Genomic DNA, 20060 nt, shown 5'->3' on the forward strand with positions numbered 1-20060 from the left:
CAATTCGTTGGATAGGTAAACAACATAGCTACGACTTCCATGGGATATTTTTGCATTTTTTAAAAATTCAGCCAAAATGGAGGTTAAGAAAATCTCTGCGTTAATTTGGGACATTACTCGTTTTCGACCCTTTTTTACTAGGAAGGCCATAATGTGGCCGATTTGCATTGAATCTTAGCATGTGACAATTCGTTGGATAGATAAACAACATAACTACGACTTCCATGGGGTATTTTTGCATTCTCTAAAAATTCGGCCAAAATGGAGGTTAAGAAAATCTCCTCGTTAATTTAGGACATAACTCGTTTTCAACCCTTTTTTACTAGGAAGGCGATAAAGTGGTCGATTTGTATTGAATCTTAGCATGTGAAAATTCCTTGGATAGGTAAACAACATAGCTACGACTTCCATGGGATATTTTTGCATTCTCTAAAAATTCGGCCAAAATGGAGGTTAAGAAAATCCCCTCGTTAATTTAGGACATTACTCGTTTTCGACCCTTTTTTTATAAGGAAGGCCATAAATTGGCCGGTTTGTATTGAATCTTAGCATGGGACAATTCGTTGGATAGGTAAACAACATAGCTACGACTTCCATGGGATATTTTTGCATTTTTTAAAAATTCAGCCAAAATGGAGGTTAAGAAAATCTCTGCGTTAATTTGGGACATTACTCGTTTTCGACCCTTTTTTACTAGGAAGGCCATAATGTGGCCGATTTGCATTGAATCTTAGCATGTGACAATTCGTTGGATAGATAAACAACATAACTACGACTTCCATGGGGTATTTTTGCATTCTCTAAAAATTCGGCCAAAATGGAGGTTAAGAAAATCTCCTCGTTAATTTAGGACATAACTCGTTTTCAACCCTTTTTTACTAGGAAGGCGATAAAGTGGTCGATTTGTATTGAATCTTAGCATGTGAAAATTCCTTGGATAGGTAAACAACATAGCTACGACTTCCATGGGATATTTTTGCATTCTCTAAAAATTCGGCCAAAATGGAGGTTAAGAAAATCCCCTCGTTAATTTAGGACATTACTCGTTTTCAACCCTTTTTTACTAGGAAGGCGATAAAGTGGTCGATTTGTATTGAATCTTAGCATGTGAAAATTCGTTGGATAGGTAAACAACATAGCTACGACTTCCATGGGATATTTTTGCATTCTCTAAAAATTCGGCCAAAATGGAGGTTAAGAAAATCCCCTCGTTAATTTAGGACATTACTCGTTTTCGACCCTTTTTTTATAAGGAAGGCCATAAATTGGCCGGTTTGTATTGAATCTTAGTATGGGACAATTCGTTGGATAGGTAAACAACATAGCTACGACTTCCATGGGATATTTTTGCATTTTTTAAAAATTCAGCCAAAATGGAGGTTAAGAAAATCTCTGCGTTAATTTGGGACATTACTCGTTTTCGACCCTTTTTTACTAGGAAGGCCATAATGTGGCCGATTTGCATTGAATCTTAGCATGTGACAATTCGTTGGATAGATAAACAACATAACTACGACTTCCATGGGGTATTTTTGCATTCTCTAAAAATTCGGCCAAAATGGAGGTTAAGAAAATCTCCTCGTTAATTTAGGACATAACTCGTTTTCAACCCTTTTTTACTAGGAAGGCGATAAAGTGGTCGATTTGTATTGAATCTTAGCATGTGAAAATTCCTTGGATAGGTAAACAACATAGCTACGACTTCCATGGGATATTTTTGCATTCTCTAAAAATTCGGCCAAAATGGAGGTTAAGAAAATCCCCTCGTTAATTTAGGACATTACTCGTTTTCGACCCTTTTTTTATAAGGAAGGCCATAAATTGGCCGGTTTGTATTGAATCTTAGCATGGGACAATTCGTTGGATAGGTAAACAACATAGCTACGACTTCCATGGGATATTTTTGCATTTTTTAAAAATTCAGCCAAAATGGAGGTTAAGAAAATCTCTGCGTTAATTTGGGACATTACTCGTTTTCGACCCTTTTTTACTAGGAAGGCCATAATGTGGCCGATTTGCATTGAATCTTAGCATGTGACAATTCGTTGGATAGATAAACAACATAACTACGACTTCCATGGGGTATTTTTGCATTCTCTAAAAATTCGGCCAAAATGGAGGTTAAGAAAATCTCCTCGTTAATTTAGGACATAACTCGTTTTCAACCCTTTTTTACTAGGAAGGCGATAAAGTGGTCGATTTGTATTGAATCTTAGCATGTGAAAATTCCTTGGATAGGTAAACAACATAGCTACGACTTCCATGGGATATTTTTGCATTCTCTAAAAATTCGGCCAAAATGGAGGTTAAGAAAATCCCCTCGTTAATTTAGGACATTACTCGTTTTCGACCCTTTTTTTATAAGGAAGGCCATAAATTGGCCGGTTTGTATTGAATCTTAGCATGGGACAATTCGTTGGATAGGTAAACAACATAGCTACGACTTCCATGGGATATTTTTGCATTTTTTAAAAATTCAGCCAAAATGGAGGTTAAGAAAATCTCTGCGTTAATTTGGGACATTACTCGTTTTCGACCCTTTTTTACTAGGAAGGCCATAATGTGGCCGATTTGCATTGAATCTTAGCGTGTGACAATTCGTTGGATAGGTAAACAACATAACTACGACTTCCATGGGATATTTTTGCATTCTCTAAAAATTCGGCCAAAATGGAGGTTAAGAAAATCTCCTCGTTAATTTAGGACATTACTCGTTTTCAACCCTTTTTTACTAGGAAGGCCATAATGTGGCCGATTTGCATTGAATCTTAGCATGTGACAATTCGTTGGATAGATAAACAACATAACTACGACTTCCATGGGGTATTTTTGCATTCTCTAAAAATTCGGCCAAAATGGAGGTTAAGAAAATCTCCTCGTTAATTTAGGACATAACTCGTTTTCAACCCTTTTTTACTAGGAAGGCGATAAAGTGGTCGATTTGTATTGAATCTTAGCATGTGAAAATTCGTTGGATAGGTAAACAACATAGCTACGACTTCCATGGGATATTTTTGCATTCTCTAAAAATTCGGCCAAAATGGAGGTTAAGAAAATCCCCTCGTTAATTTAGGACATTACTCGTTTTCGACCCTTTTTTTATAAGGAAGGCCATAAATTGGCCGGTTTGTATTGAATCTTAGCATGGGACAATTCGTTGGATAGGTAAACAACATAGCTACGACTTCCATGGGATATTTTTGCATTTTTTAAAAATTCAGCCAAAATGGAGGTTAAGAAAATCTCTGCGTTAATTTGGGACATTACTCGTTTTCGACCCTTTTTTACTAGGAAGGCCATAATGTGGCCGATTTGCATTGAATCTTAGCGTGTGACAATTCGTTGGATAGGTAAACAACATAACTACGACTTCCATGGGATATTTTTGCATTCTCTAAAAATTCGGCCAAAATGGAGGTTAAGAAAATCTCCTCGTTAATTTAGGACATTACTCGTTTTCAACCCTTTTTTACTAGGAAGGCCATAATGTGGCCGATTTGCATTGAATCTTAGCATGTGACAATTCGTTGGATAGATAAACAACATAACTACGACTTCCATGGGGTATTTTTGCATTCTCTAAAAATTCGGCCAAAATGGAGGTTAAGAAAATCTCCTCGTTAATTTAGGACATAACTCGTTTTCAACCCTTTTTTACTAGGAAGGCGATAAAGTGGTCGATTTGTATTGAATCTTAGCATGTGAAAATTCGTTGGATAGGTAAACAACATAGCTACGACTTCCATGGGATATTTTTGCATTCTCTAAAAATTCGGCCAAAATGGAGGTTAAGAAAATCCCCTCGTTAATTTAGGACATTACTCGTTTTCGACCCTTTTTTTATAAGGAAGGCCATAAATTGGCCGGTTTGTATTGAATCTTAGTATGGGACAATTCGTTGGATAGGTAAACAACATAGCTACGACTTCCATGGGATATTATTGCATTTTTTAAAAATTCAGCCAAAATGGAGGTTAAGAAAATCTCTGCGTTAATTTGGGACATTACTCGTTTTCGACCCTTTTTTACTAGGAAGGCCATAATGTGGCCGATTTGCATTGAATCTTAGCATGTGACAATTCGTTGGATAGATAAACAACATAACTACGACTTCCATGGGGTATTTTTGCATTCTCTAAAAATTCGGCCAAAATGGAGGTTAAGAAAATCTCCTCGTTAATTTAGGACATAACTCGTTTTCAACCCTTTTTTACTAGGAAGGCGATAAAGTGGTCGATTTGTATTGAATCTTAGCATGTGAAAATTCCTTGGATAGGTAAACAACATAGCTACGACTTCCATGGGATATTTTTGCATTCTCTAAAAATTCGGCCAAAATGGAGGTTAAGAAAATCCCCTCGTTAATTTAGGACATTACTCGTTTTCGACCCTTTTTTTATAAGGAAGGCCATAAATTGGCCGGTTTGTATTGAATCTTAGCATGGGACAATTCGTTGGATAGGTAAACAACATAGCTACGACTTCCATGGGATATTTTTGCATTTTTTAAAAATTCAGCCAAAATGGAGGTTAAGAAAATCTCTGCGTTAATTTGGGACATTACTCGTTTTCGACCCTTTTTTACTAGGAAGGCCATAATGTGGCCGATTTGCATTGAATCTTAGCATGTGACAATTCGTTGGATAGATAAACAACATAACTACGACTTCCATGGGGTATTTTTGCATTCTCTAAAAATTCGGCCAAAATGGAGGTTAAGAAAATCTCCTCGTTAATTTAGGACATAACTCGTTTTCAACCCTTTTTTACTAGGAAGGCGATAAAGTGGTCGATTTGTATTGAATCTTAGCATGTGAAAATTCCTTGGATAGGTAAACAACATAGCTACGACTTCCATGGGATATTTTTGCATTCTCTAAAAATTCGGCCAAAATGGAGGTTAAGAAAATCCCCTCGTTAATTTAGGACATTACTCGTTTTCAACCCTTTTTTACTAGGAAGGCGATAAAGTGGTCGATTTGTATTGAATCTTAGCATGTGAAAATTCGTTGGATAGGTAAACAACATAGCTACGACTTCCATGGGATATTTTTGCATTCTCTAAAAATTCGGCCAAAATGGAGGTTAAGAAAATCCCCTCGTTAATTTAGGACATTACTCGTTTTCGACCCTTTTTTTATAAGGAAGGCCATAAATTGGCCGGTTTGTATTGAATCTTAGTATGGGACAATTCGTTGGATAGGTAAACAACATAGCTACGACTTCCATGGGATATTTTTGCATTTTTTAAAAATTCAGCCAAAATGGAGGTTAAGAAAATCTCTGCGTTAATTTGGGACATTACTCGTTTTCGACCCTTTTTTACTAGGAAGGCCATAATGTGGCCGATTTGCATTGAATCTTAGCATGTGACAATTCGTTGGATAGATAAACAACATAACTACGACTTCCATGGGGTATTTTTGCATTCTCTAAAAATTCGGCCAAAATGGAGGTTAAGAAAATCTCCTCGTTAATTTAGGACATAACTCGTTTTCAACCCTTTTTTACTAGGAAGGCGATAAAGTGGTCGATTTGTATTGAATCTTAGCATGTGAAAATTCCTTGGATAGGTAAACAACATAGCTACGACTTCCATGGGATATTTTTGCATTCTCTAAAAATTCGGCCAAAATGGAGGTTAAGAAAATCCCCTCGTTAATTTAGGACATTACTCGTTTTCGACCCTTTTTTTATAAGGAAGGCCATAAATTGGCCGGTTTGTATTGAATCTTAGCATGGGACAATTCGTTGGATAGGTAAACAACATAGCTACGACTTCCATGGGATATTTTTGCATTTTTTAAAAATTCAGCCAAAATGGAGGTTAAGAAAATCTCTGCGTTAATTTGGGACATTACTCGTTTTCGACCCTTTTTTACTAGGAAGGCCATAATGTGGCCGATTTGCATTGAATCTTAGCATGTGACAATTCGTTGGATAGATAAACAACATAACTACGACTTCCATGGGGTATTTTTGCATTCTCTAAAAATTCGGCCAAAATGGAGGTTAAGAAAATCTCCTCGTTAATTTAGGACATAACTCGTTTTCAACCCTTTTTTACTAGGAAGGCGATAAAGTGGTCGATTTGTATTGAATCTTAGCATGTGAAAATTCCTTGGATAGGTAAACAACATAGCTACGACTTCCATGGGATATTTTTGCATTCTCTAAAAATTCGGCCAAAATGGAGGTTAAGAAAATCCCCTCGTTAATTTAGGACATTACTCGTTTTCGACCCTTTTTTTATAAGGAAGGCCATAAATTGGCCGGTTTGTATTGAATCTTAGCATGGGACAATTCGTTGGATAGGTAAACAACATAGCTACGACTTCCATGGGATATTTTTGCATTTTTTAAAAATTCAGCCAAAATGGAGGTTAAGAAAATCTCTGCGTTAATTTGGGACATTACTCGTTTTCGACCCTTTTTTACTAGGAAGGCCATAATGTGGCCGATTTGCATTGAATCTTAGCGTGTGACAATTCGTTGGATAGGTAAACAACATAACTACGACTTCCATGGGATATTTTTGCATTCTCTAAAAATTCGGCCAAAATGGAGGTTAAGAAAATCTCCTCGTTAATTTAGGACATTACTCGTTTTCAACCCTTTTTTACTAGGAAGGCCATAATGTGGCCGATTTGCATTGAATCTTAGCATGTGACAATTTGTTGGATAGATAAACAACATAACTACGACTTCCATGGGGTATTTTTGCATTCTCTAAAAATTCGGCCAAAATGGAGGTTAAGAAAATCTCCCCGTTAATTTAGGACATAACTCGTTTTCAACCCTTTTTTACTAGGAAGGCGATAAAGTGGTCGATTTGTATTGAATCTTAGCATGTGAAAATTCGTTGGATAGGTAAACAACATAGCTACGACTTCCATGGGATATTTTTGCATTCTCTAAAAATTCGGCCAAAATGGAGGTTAAGAAAATCCCCTCGTTAATTTAGGACATTACTCGTTTTCGACCCTTTTTTTATAAGGAAGGCCATAAATTGGCCGGTTTGTATTGAATCTTAGCATGGGACAATTCGTTGGATAGGTAAACAACATAGCTACGACTTCCATGGGATATTTTTGCATTTTTTAAAAATTCAGCCAAAATGGAGGTTAAGAAAATCTCTGCGTTAATTTGGGACATTACTCGTTTTCGACCCTTTTTTACTAGGAAGGCCATAATGTGGCCGATTTGCATTGAATCTTAGCGTGTGACAATTCGTTGGATAGGTAAACAACATAACTACGACTTCCATGGGATATTTTTGCATTCTCTAAAAATTCGGCCAAAATGGAGGTTAAGAAAATCTCCTCGTTAATTTAGGACATTACTCGTTTTCAACCCTTTTTTACTAGGAAGGCCATAATGTGGCCGATTTGCATTGAATCTTAGCATGTGACAATTCGTTGGATAGATAAACAACATAACTACGACTTCCATGGGGTATTTTTGCATTCTCTAAAAATTCGGCCAAAATGGAGGTTAAGAAAATCCCCTCGTTAATTTAGGACATTACTCGTTTTCGACCCTTTTTTTATAAGGAAGGCCATAAATTGGCCGGTTTGTATTGAATCTTAGCATGGGACAATTCGTTGGATAGGTAAACAACATAGCTACGACTTCCATGGGATATTTTTGCATTTTTTAAAAATTCAGCCAAAATGGAGGTTAAGAAAATCTCTGCGTTAATTTGGGACATTACTCGTTTTCGACCCTTTTTTACTAGGAAGGCCATAATGTGGCCGATTTGCATTGAATCTTAGCATGTGACAATTCGTTGGATAGATAAACAACATAACTACGACTTCCATGGGGTATTTTTGCATTCTCTAAAAATTCGGCCAAAATGGAGGTTAAGAAAATCTCCTCGTTAATTTAGGACATAACTCGTTTTCAACCCTTTTTTACTAGGAAGGCGATAAAGTGGTCGATTTGTATTGAATCTTAGCATGTGAAAATTCCTTGGATAGGTAAACAACATAGCTACGACTTCCATGGGATATTTTTGCATTCTCTAAAAATTCGGCCAAAATGGAGGTTAAGAAAATCCCCTCGTTAATTTAGGACATTACTCGTTTTCAACCCTTTTTTACTAGGAAGGCGATAAAGTGGTCGATTTGTATTGAATCTTAGCATGTGAAAATTCGTTGGATAGGTAAACAACATAGCTACGACTTCCATGGGATATTTTTGCATTCTCTAAAAATTCGGCCAAAATGGAGGTTAAGAAAATCCCCTCGTTAATTTAGGACATTACTCGTTTTCGACCCTTTTTTTATAAGGAAGGCCATAAATTGGCCGGTTTGTATTGAATCTTAGTATGGGACAATTCGTTGGATAGGTAAACAACATAGCTACGACTTCCATGGGATATTTTTGCATTTTTTAAAAATTCAGCCAAAATGGAGGTTAAGAAAATCTCTGCGTTAATTTGGGACATTACTCGTTTTCGACCCTTTTTTACTAGGAAGGCCATAATGTGGCCGATTTGCATTGAATCTTAGCATGTGACAATTCGTTGGATAGATAAACAACATAACTACGACTTCCATGGGGTATTTTTGCATTCTCTAAAAATTCGGCCAAAATGGAGGTTAAGAAAATCTCCTCGTTAATTTAGGACATAACTCGTTTTCAACCCTTTTTTACTAGGAAGGCGATAAAGTGGTCGATTTGTATTGAATCTTAGCATGTGAAAATTCCTTGGATAGGTAAACAACATAGCTACGACTTCCATGGGATATTTTTGCATTCTCTAAAAATTCGGCCAAAATGGAGGTTAAGAAAATCCCCTCGTTAATTTAGGACATTACTCGTTTTCGACCCTTTTTTTATAAGGAAGGCCATAAATTGGCCGGTTTGTATTGAATCTTAGCATGGGACAATTCGTTGGATAGGTAAACAACATAGCTACGACTTCCATGGGATATTTTTGCATTTTTTAAAAATTCAGCCAAAATGGAGGTTAAGAAAATCTCTGCGTTAATTTGGGACATTACTCGTTTTCGACCCTTTTTTACTAGGAAGGCCATAATGTGGCCGATTTGCATTGAATCTTAGCATGTGACAATTCGTTGGATAGATAAACAACATAACTACGACTTCCATGGGGTATTTTTGCATTCTCTAAAAATTCGGCCAAAATGGAGGTTAAGAAAATCTCCTCGTTAATTTAGGACATAACTCGTTTTCAACCCTTTTTTACTAGGAAGGCGATAAAGTGGTCGATTTGTATTGAATCTTAGCATGTGAAAATTCCTTGGATAGGTAAACAACATAGCTACGACTTCCATGGGATATTTTTGCATTCTCTAAAAATTCGGCCAAAATGGAGGTTAAGAAAATCCCCTCGTTAATTTAGGACATTACTCGTTTTCGACCCTTTTTTTATAAGGAAGGCCATAAATTGGCCGGTTTGTATTGAATCTTAGCATGGGACAATTCGTTGGATAGGTAAACAACATAGCTACGACTTCCATGGGATATTTTTGCATTTTTTAAAAATTCAGCCAAAATGGAGGTTAAGAAAATCTCTGCGTTAATTTGGGACATTACTCGTTTTCGACCCTTTTTTACTAGGAAGGCCATAATGTGGCCGATTTGCATTGAATCTTAGCGTGTGACAATTCGTTGGATAGGTAAACAACATAACTACGACTTCCATGGGATATTTTTGCATTCTCTAAAAATTCGGCCAAAATGGAGGTTAAGAAAATCTCCTCGTTAATTTAGGACATTACTCGTTTTCAACCCTTTTTTACTAGGAAGGCCATAATGTGGCCGATTTGCATTGAATCTTAGCATGTGACAATTTGTTGGATAGATAAACAACATAACTACGACTTCCATGGGGTATTTTTGCATTCTCTAAAAATTCGGCCAAAATGGAGGTTAAGAAAATCTCCCCGTTAATTTAGGACATAACTCGTTTTCAACCCTTTTTTACTAGGAAGGCGATAAAGTGGTCGATTTGTATTGAATCTTAGCATGTGAAAATTCGTTGGATAGGTAAACAACATAGCTACGACTTCCATGGGATATTTTTGCATTCTCTAAAAATTCGGCCAAAATGGAGGTTAAGAAAATCCCCTCGTTAATTTAGGACATTACTCGTTTTCGACCCTTTTTTTATAAGGAAGGCCATAAATTGGCCGGTTTGTATTGAATCTTAGCATGGGACAATTCGTTGGATAGGTAAACAACATAGCTACGACTTCCATGGGATATTTTTGCATTTTTTAAAAATTCAGCCAAAATGGAGGTTAAGAAAATCTCTGCGTTAATTTGGGACATTACTCGTTTTCGACCCTTTTTTACTAGGAAGGCCATAATGTGGCCGATTTGCATTGAATCTTAGCGTGTGACAATTCGTTGGATAGGTAAACAACATAACTACGACTTCCATGGGATATTTTTGCATTCTCTAAAAATTCGGCCAAAATGGAGGTTAAGAAAATCTCCTCGTTAATTTAGGACATTACTCGTTTTCAACCCTTTTTTACTAGGAAGGCCATAATGTGGCCGATTTGCATTGAATCTTAGCATGTGACAATTCGTTGGATAGATAAACAACATAACTACGACTTCCATGGGGTATTTTTGCATTCTCTAAAAATTCGGCCAAAATGGAGGTTAAGAAAATCCCCTCGTTAATTTAGGACATTACTCGTTTTCGACCCTTTTTTTATAAGGAAGGCCATAAATTGGCCGGTTTGTATTGAATCTTAGCATGGGACAATTCGTTGGATAGGTAAACAACATAGCTACGACTTCCATGGGATATTTTTGCATTTTTTAAAAATTCAGCCAAAATGGAGGTTAAGAAAATCTCTGCGTTAATTTGGGACATTACTCGTTTTCGACCCTTTTTTACTAGGAAGGCCATAATGTGGCCGATTTGCATTGAATCTTAGCATGTGACAATTCGTTGGATAGATAAACAACATAACTACGACTTCCATGGGGTATTTTTGCATTCTCTAAAAATTCGGCCAAAATGGAGGTTAAGAAAATCTCCTCGTTAATTTAGGACATAACTCGTTTTCAACCCTTTTTTACTAGGAAGGCGATAAAGTGGTCGATTTGTATTGAATCTTAGCATGTGAAAATTCCTTGGATAGGTAAACAACATAGCTACGACTTCCATGGGATATTTTTGCATTCTCTAAAAATTCGGCCAAAATGGAGGTTAAGAAAATCCCCTCGTTAATTTAGGACATTACTCGTTTTCGACCCTTTTTTTATAAGGAAGGCCATAAATTGGCCGGTTTGTATTGAATCTTAGCATGGGACAATTCGTTGGATAGGTAAACAACATAGCTACGACTTCCATGGGATATTTTTGCATTTTTTAAAAATTCAGCCAAAATGGAGGTTAAGAAAATCTCTGCGTTAATTTGGGACATTACTCGTTTTCGACCCTTTTTTACTAGGAAGGCCATAATGTGGCCGATTTGCATTGAATCTTAGCATGTGACAATTCGTTGGATAGATAAACAACATAACTACGACTTCCATGGGGTATTTTTGCATTCTCTAAAAATTCGGCCAAAATGGAGGTTAAGAAAATCTCCTCGTTAATTTAGGACATAACTCGTTTTCAACCCTTTTTTACTAGGAAGGCGATAAAGTGGTCGATTTGTATTGAATCTTAGCATGTGAAAATTCCTTGGATAGGTAAACAACATAGCTACGACTTCCATGGGATATTTTTGCATTCTCTAAAAATTCGGCCAAAATGGAGGTTAAGAAAATCCCCTCGTTAATTTAGGACATTACTCGTTTTCGACCCTTTTTTTATAAGGAAGGCCATAAATTGGCCGGTTTGTATTGAATCTTAGCATGGGACAATTCGTTGGATAGGTAAACAACATAGATACGACTTCCATGGGATATTTTTGCATTTTTTAAAAATTCAGCCAAAATGGAGGTTAAGAAAATCTCTGCGTTAATTTGGGACATTACTCGTTTTCGACCCTTTTTTACTAGGAAGGCCATAATGTGGCCGATTTGCATTGAATCTTAGCATGTGACAATTCGTTGGATAGATAAACAACATAACTACGACTTCCAAGGGGTATTTTTGCATTCTCTAAAAATTCGGCCAAAATGGAGGTTAAGAAAATCTCCTCGTTAATTTAGGACATAACTCGTTTTCAACCCTTTTTTACTAGGAAGGCGATAAAGTGGTCGATTTGTATTGAATCTTAGCATGTGAAAATTCCTTGGATAGGTAAACAACATAGCTACGACTTCCATGGGATATTTTTGCATGCTCTAAAAATTCGGCCAAAATGGAGGTTAAGAAAATCCCCTCGTTAATTTAGGACATTACTCGTTTTCGACCCTTTTTTTATAAGGAAGGCCATAAATTGGCCGGTTTGTATTGAATCTTAGCATGGGACAATTCGTTGGATAGGTAAACAACATAGCTACGACTTCCATGGGATATTTTTGCATTTTTTAAAAATTCAGCCAAAATGGAGGTTAAGAAAATCTCTGCGTTAATTTGGGACATTACTCGTTTTCGACCCTTTTTTACTAGGAAGGCCATAATGTGGCCGATTTGCATTGAATCTTAGCGTGTGACAATTCGTTGGATAGGTAAACAACATAACTACGACTTCCATGGGATATTTTTGCATTCTCTAAAAATTCGGCCAAAATGGAGGTTAAGAAAATCTCCTCGTTAATTTAGGACATTACTCGTTTTCAACCCTTTTTTACTAGGAAGGCCATAATGTGGCCGATTTGCATTGAATCTTAGCATGTGACAATTTGTTGGATAGATAAACAACATAACTACGACTTCCATGGGGTATTTTTGCATTCTCTAAAAATTCGGCCAAAATGGAGGTTAAGAAAATCTCCCCGTTAATTTAGGACATAACTCGTTTTCAACCCTTTTTTACTAGGAAGGCGATAAAGTGGTCGATTTGTATTGAATCTTAGCATGTGAAAATTCGTTGGATAGGTAAACAACATAGCTACGACTTCCATGGGATATTTTTGCATTCTCTAAAAATTCGGCCAAAATGGAGGTTAAGAAAATCCCCTCGTTAATTTAGGACATTACTCGTTTTCGACCCTTTTTTTATAAGGAAGGCCATAAATTGGCCGGTTTGTATTGAATCTTAGCATGGGACAATTCGTTGGATAGGTAAACAACATAGCTACGACTTCCATGGGATATTTTTGCATTTTTTAAAAATTCAGCCAAAATGGAGGTTAAGAAAATCTCTGCGTTAATTTGGGACATTACTCGTTTTCGACCCTTTTCTACTAGGAAGGCCATAATGTGGCCGATTTGCATTGAATCTTAGCGTGTGACAATTCGTTGGATAGGTAAACAACATAACTACGACTTCCATGGGATATTTTTGCATTCTCTAAAAATTCGGCCAAAATGGAGGTTAAGAAAATCTCCTCGTTAATTTAGGACATTACTCGTTTTCAACCCTTTTTTACTAGGAAGGCCATAATGTGGCCGATTTGCATTGAATCTTAGCATGTGACAATTCGTTGGATAGATAAACAACATAACTACGACTTCCATGGGGTATTTTTGCATTCTCTAAAAATTCGGCCAAAATGGAGGTTAAGAAAATCTCCTCGTTAATTTAGGACATAACTCGTTTTCAACCCTTTTTTACTAGGAAGGCGATAAAGTGGTCGATTTGTATTGAATCTTAGCATGTGAAAATTCGTTGGATAGGTAAACAACATAGCTACGACTTCCATGGGATATTTTTGCATTCTCTAAAAATTCGGCCAAAATGGAGGTTAAGAAAATCCCCTCGTTAATTTAGGACATTACTCGTTTTCGACCCTTTTTTTATAAGGAAGGCCATAAATTGGCCGGTTTGTATTGAATCTTAGCATGGGACAATTCGTTGGATAGGTAAACAACATAGCTACGACTTCCATGGGATATTTTTGCATTTTTTAAAAATTCAGCCAAAATGGAGGTTAAGAAAATCTCTGCGTTAATTTGGGACATTACTCGTTTTCGACCCTTTTTTACTAGGAAGGCCATAATGTGGCCGATTTGCATTGAATCTTAGCATGTGACAATTCGTTGGATAGATAAACAACATAACTACGACTTCCATGGGGTATTTTTGCATTCTCTAAAAATTCGGCCAAAATGGAGGTTAAGAAAATCTCCTCGTTAATTTAGGACATAACTCGTTTTCAACCCTTTTTTACTAGGAAGGCGATAAAGTGGTCGATTTGTATTGAATCTTAGCATGTGAAAATTCCTTGGATAGGTAAACAACATAGCTACGACTTCCATGGGATATTTTTGCATTCTCTAAAAATTCGGCCAAAATGGAGGTTAAGAAAATCCCCTCGTTAATTTAGGACATTACTCGTTTTCGACCCTTTTTTTATAAGGAAGGCCATAAATTGGCCGGTTTGTATTGAATCTTAGCATGGGACAATTCGTTGGATAGGTAAACAACATAGCTACGACTTCCATGGGATATTTTTGCAATTTTTAAAAATTCAGCCAAAATGGAGGTTAAGAAAATCTCTGCGTTAATTTGGGACATTACTCGTTTTCGACCCTTTTTTACTAGGAAGGCCATAATGTGGCCGATTTGCATTGAATCTTAGCATGTGACAATTCGTTGGATAGATAAACAACATAACTACGACTTCCATGGGGTATTTTTGCATTCTCTAAAAATTCGGCCAAAATGGAGGTTAAGAAAATCTCCTCGTTAATTTAGGACATAACTCGTTTTCAACCCTTTTTTACTAGGAAGGCGATAAAGTGGTCGATTTGTATTGAATCTTAGCATGTGAAAATTCGTTGGATAGGTAAACAACATAGCTACGACTTCCATGGGATATTTTTGCATTCTCTAAAAATTCGGCCAAAATGGAGGTTAAGAAAATCCCCTCGTTAATTTAGGACATTACTCGTTTTCGACCCTTTTTTTATAAGGAAGGCCATAAATTGGCCGGTTTGTATTGAATCTTAGCATGGGACAATTCGTTGGATAGGTAAACAACATAGCTACGACTTCCATGGGATATTTTTGCATTTTTTAAAAATTCAGCCAAAATGGAGGTTAAGAAAATCTCTGCGTTAATTTGGGACATTACTCGTTTTCGACCCTTTTTTACTAGGAAGGCCATAATGTGGCCGATTTGCATTGAATCTTAGCATGTGACAATTCGTTGGATAGATAAACAACATAACTACGACTTCCATGGGGTATTTTTGCATTCTCTAAAAATTCGGCCAAAATGGAGGTTAAGAAAATCTCCTCGTTAATTTAGGACATAACTCGTTTTCAACCCTTTTTTACTAGGAAGGCGATAAAGTGGTCGATTTGTATTGAATCTTAGCATGTGAAAATTCGTTGGATAGGTAAACAACATAGCTACGACTTCCATGGGATATTTTTGCATTCTCTAAAAATTCGGCCAAAATGGAGGTTAAGAAAATCCCCTCGTTAATTTAGGACATTACTCGTTTTCGACCCTTTTTTTATAAGGAAGGCCATAAATTGGCCGGTTTGTATTGAATCTTAGCATGGGACAATTCGTTGGATAGGTAAACAACATAGCTACGACTTCCATGGGATATTTTTGCATTTTTTAAAAATTCAGCCAAAATGGAGGTTAAGAAAATCTCTGCGTTAATTTGGGACATTACTCGTTTTCGACCCTTTTTTACTAGGAAGGCCATAATGTGGCCGATTTGCATTGAATCTTAGCGTGTGACAATTCGTTGGATAGGTAAACAACATAACTACGACTTCCATGGGATATTTTTGCATTCTCTAAAAATTCGGCCAAAATGGAGGTTAAGAAAATCTCCTCGTTAATTTAGGACATTACTCGTTTTCAACCCTTTTTTACTAGGAAGGCCATAATGTGGCCGATTTGCATTGAATCTTAGCATGTGACAATTCGTTGGATAGATAAACAACATAACTACGACTTCCATGGGGTATTTTTGCATTCTCTAAAAATTCGGCCAAAATGGAGGTTAAGAAAATCTCCTCGTTAATTTAGGACATAACTCGTTTTCAACCCTTTTTTACTAGGAAGGCGATAAAGTGGTCGATTTGTATTGAATCTTAGCATGTGAAAATTCGTTGGATAGGTAAACAACATAGCTACGACTTCCATGGGATATTTTTGCATTCTCTAAAAATTCGGCCAAAATGGAGGTTAAGAAAATCCCCTCGTTAATTTAGGACATTACTCGTTTTCGACCCTTTTTTTATAAGGAAGGCCATAAATTGGCCGGTTTGTATTGAATCTTAGCATGGGACAATTCGTTGGATAGGTAAACAACATAGCTACGACTTCCATGGGATATTTTTGCATTTTTTAAAAATTCAGCCAAAATGGAGGTTAAGAAAATCTCTGCGTTAATTTGGGACATTACTCGTTTTCGACCCTTTTTTACTAGGAAGGCCATAATGTGGCCGATTTGCATTGAATCTTAGCGTGTGACAATTCGTTGGATAGGTAAACAACATAACTACGACTTCCATGGGATATTTTTGCATTCTCTAAAAATTCGGCCAAAATGGAGGTTAAGAAAATCTCCTCGTTAATTTAGGACATTACTCGTTTTCAACCCTTTTTTACTAGGAAGGCCATAATGTGGCCGATTTGCATTGAATCTTAGCATGTGACAATTCGTTGGATAGATAAACAACATAACTACGACTTCCATGGGGTATTTTTGCATTCTCTAAAAATTCGGCCAAAATGGAGGTTAAGAAAATCTCCTCGTTAATTTAGGACATAACTCGTTTTCAACCCTTTTTTACTAGGAAGGCGATAAAGTGGTCGATTTGTATTGAATCTTAGCATGTGAAAATTCGTTGGATAGGTAAACAACATAGCTACGACTTCCATGGGATATTTTTGCATTCTCTAAAAATTCGGCCAAAATGGAGGTTAAGAAAATCCCCTCGTTAATTTAGGACATTACTCGTTTTCGACCCTTTTTTTATAAGGAAGGCCATAAATTGGCCGGTTTGTATTGAATCTTAGTATGGGACAATTTGTTGGATAGGTAAACAACATAGATACGACTTCCATGGGATATTTTTGCATTTTTTAAAAATTCAGCCAAAATGGAGGTTAAGAAAATCTCTGCGTTAATTTGGGACATTACTCGTTTTCGACCCTTTTTTACTAGGAAGGCCATAATGTGGCCGATTTGCATTGAATCTTAGCATGTGACAATTCGTTGGATAGATAAACAACATAACTACGACTTCCATGGGGTATTTTTGCATTCTCTAAAAATTCGGCCAAAATGGAGGTTAAGAAAATCTCCTCGTTAATTTAGGACATAACTCGTTTTCAACCCTTTTTTACTAGGAAGGCGATAAAGTGGTCGATTTGTATTGAATCTTAGCATGTGAAAATTCCTTGGATAGGTAAACAACATAGCTACGACTTCCATGGGATATTTTTGCATTCTCTAAAAATTCGGCCAAAATGGAGGTTAAGAAAATCCCCTCGTTAATTTAGGACATTACTCGTTTTCGACCCTTTTTTTATAAGGAAGGCCATAAATTGGCCGGTTTGTATTGAATCTTAGCATGGGACAATTCGTTGGATAGGTAAACAACATAGCTACGACTTCCATGGGATATTTTTGCATTTTTAAAAAATTCAGCCAAAATGGAGGTTAAGAAAATCTCTGCGTTAATTTGGGACATTACTCGTTTTCGACCCTTTTTTACTAGGAAGGCCATAATGTGGCCGATTTGCATTGAATCTTAGCGTGTGACAATTCGTTGGATAGGTAAACAACATAACTACGACTTCCATGGGATATTTTTGCATTCTCTAAAAATTCGGCCAAAATGGAGGTTAAGAAAATCTCCTCGTTAATTTAGGACATTACTCGTTTTCAACCCTTTTTTACTAGGAAGGCCATAATGTGGCCGATTTGCATTGAATCTTAGCATGTGACAATTTGTTGGATAGATAAACAACATAACTACGACTTCCATGGGGTATTTTTGCATTCTCTAAAAATTCGGCCAAAATGGAGGTTAAGAAAATCTCCCCGTTAATTTAGGACATAACTCGTTTTCAACCCTTTTTTACTAGGAAGGCGATAAAGTGGTCGATTTGTATTGAATCTTAGCATGTGAAAATTCGTTGGATAGGTAAACAACATAGCTACGACTTCCATGGGATATTTTTGCATTCTCTAAAAATTCGGCCAAAATGGAGGTTAAGAAAATCCCCTCGTTAATTTAGGACATTACTCGTTTTCGACCCTTTTTTTATAAGGAAGGCCATAAATTGGCCGGTTTGTATTGAATCTTAGCATGGGACAATTCGTTGGATAGGTAAACAACATAGCTACGACTTCCATGGGATATTTTTGCATTTTTTAAAAATTCAGCCAAAATGGAGGTTAAGAAAATCTCTGCGTTAATTTGGGACATTACTCGTTTTCAACCCTTTTTTACTAGGAAGGCCATAATGTGGCCGATTTGCATTGAATCTTAGCATGTGACAATTCGTTGGATAGATAAACAACATAACTACGACTTCCATGGGGTATTTTTGCATTCTCTAAAAATTCGGCCAAAATGGAGGTTAAGAAAATCTCCTCGTTAATTTAGGACATAACTCGTTTTCAACCCTTTTTTACTAGGAAGGCGATAAAGTGGTCGATTTGTATTGAATCTTAGCATGTGAAAATTCGTTGGATAGGTAAACAACATAGCTACGACTTCCATGGGATATTTTTGCATTCTCTAAAAATTCGGCCAAAATGGAGGTTAAGAAAATCCCCTCGTTAATTTAGGACATTACTCGTTTTCGACCCTTTTTTTATAAGGAAGGCAATAAATTGGCCGGTTTGTATTGAATCTTAGCATGGGACAATTCGTTGGATAGGTAAACAACATAGCTACGACTTCCATGGGATATTTTTGCATTTTTTAAAAATTCAGCCAAAATGGAGGTTAAGAAAATCTCTGCGTTAATTTGGGACATTACTCGTTTTCGACCCTTTTTTACTAGGAAGGCCATAATGTGGCCGATTTGCATTGAATCTTAGCATGTGACAATTCGTTGGATAGATAAACAACATAACTACGACTTCCAAGGGGTATTTTTGCATTCTCTAAAAATTCGGCCAAAATGGAGGTTAAGAAAATCTCCTCGTTAATTTAGGACATAACTCGTTTTCAACCCTTTTTTACTAGGAAGGCGATAAAGTGGTCGATTTGTATTGAATCTTAGCATGTGAAAATTCCTTGGATAGGTAAACAACATAGCTACGACTTCCATGGGATATTTTTGCATGCTCTAAAAATTCGGCCAAAATGGAGGTTAAGAAAATCCCCTCGTTAATTTAGGACATTACTCGTTTTCGACCCTTTTTTTATAAGGAAGGCCATAAATTGGCCGGTTTGTATTGAATCTTAGCATGGGACAATTCGGTGGATAGGTAAACAACATAGCTACGACTTCCATGGGATATTTTTGCATTTTTTAAAAATTCAGCCAAAATGGAGGTTAAGAAAATCTCTGCGTTAATTTGGGACATTACTCGTTTTCGACCCTTTTTTACTAGGAAGGCCATAATGTGGCCGATTTGCATTGAATCTTAGCATGTGACAATTCGTTGGATAGATAAACAACATAACTACGACTTCCATGGGGTATTTTTGCATTCTCTAAAAATTCGGCCAAAATGGAGGTTAAGAAAATCTCCTCGTTAATTTAGGACATAACTCGTTTTCAACCCTTTTTTACTAGGAAGGCGATAAAGTGGTCGATTTGTATTGAATCTTAGCATGTGAAAATTCGTTGGATAGGTAAACAACATAGCTACGACTTCCATGGGATATTTTTGCATTCTCTACAAATTCGGCCAAAATGGAGGTTAAGAAAATCCCCTCGTTAATTTAGGACATTACTCGTTTTCGACCCTTTTTTTATAAGGAAGGCCATAAATTGGCCGGTTTGTATTGAATCTTAGCATGGGACAATTCGTTGGATAGGTAAACAACATAGCTACGACTTCCATGGGATAT

The sequence above is a fragment of the Medicago sativa genome, chromosome 7 (assembly GCF_051527215.1).
Source record: "Medicago sativa cultivar Bolivia chromosome 7, Bolivia_mono, whole genome shotgun sequence".
NCBI classification, from domain to species: Eukaryota; Viridiplantae; Streptophyta; class Magnoliopsida; order Fabales; family Fabaceae; genus Medicago; species Medicago sativa.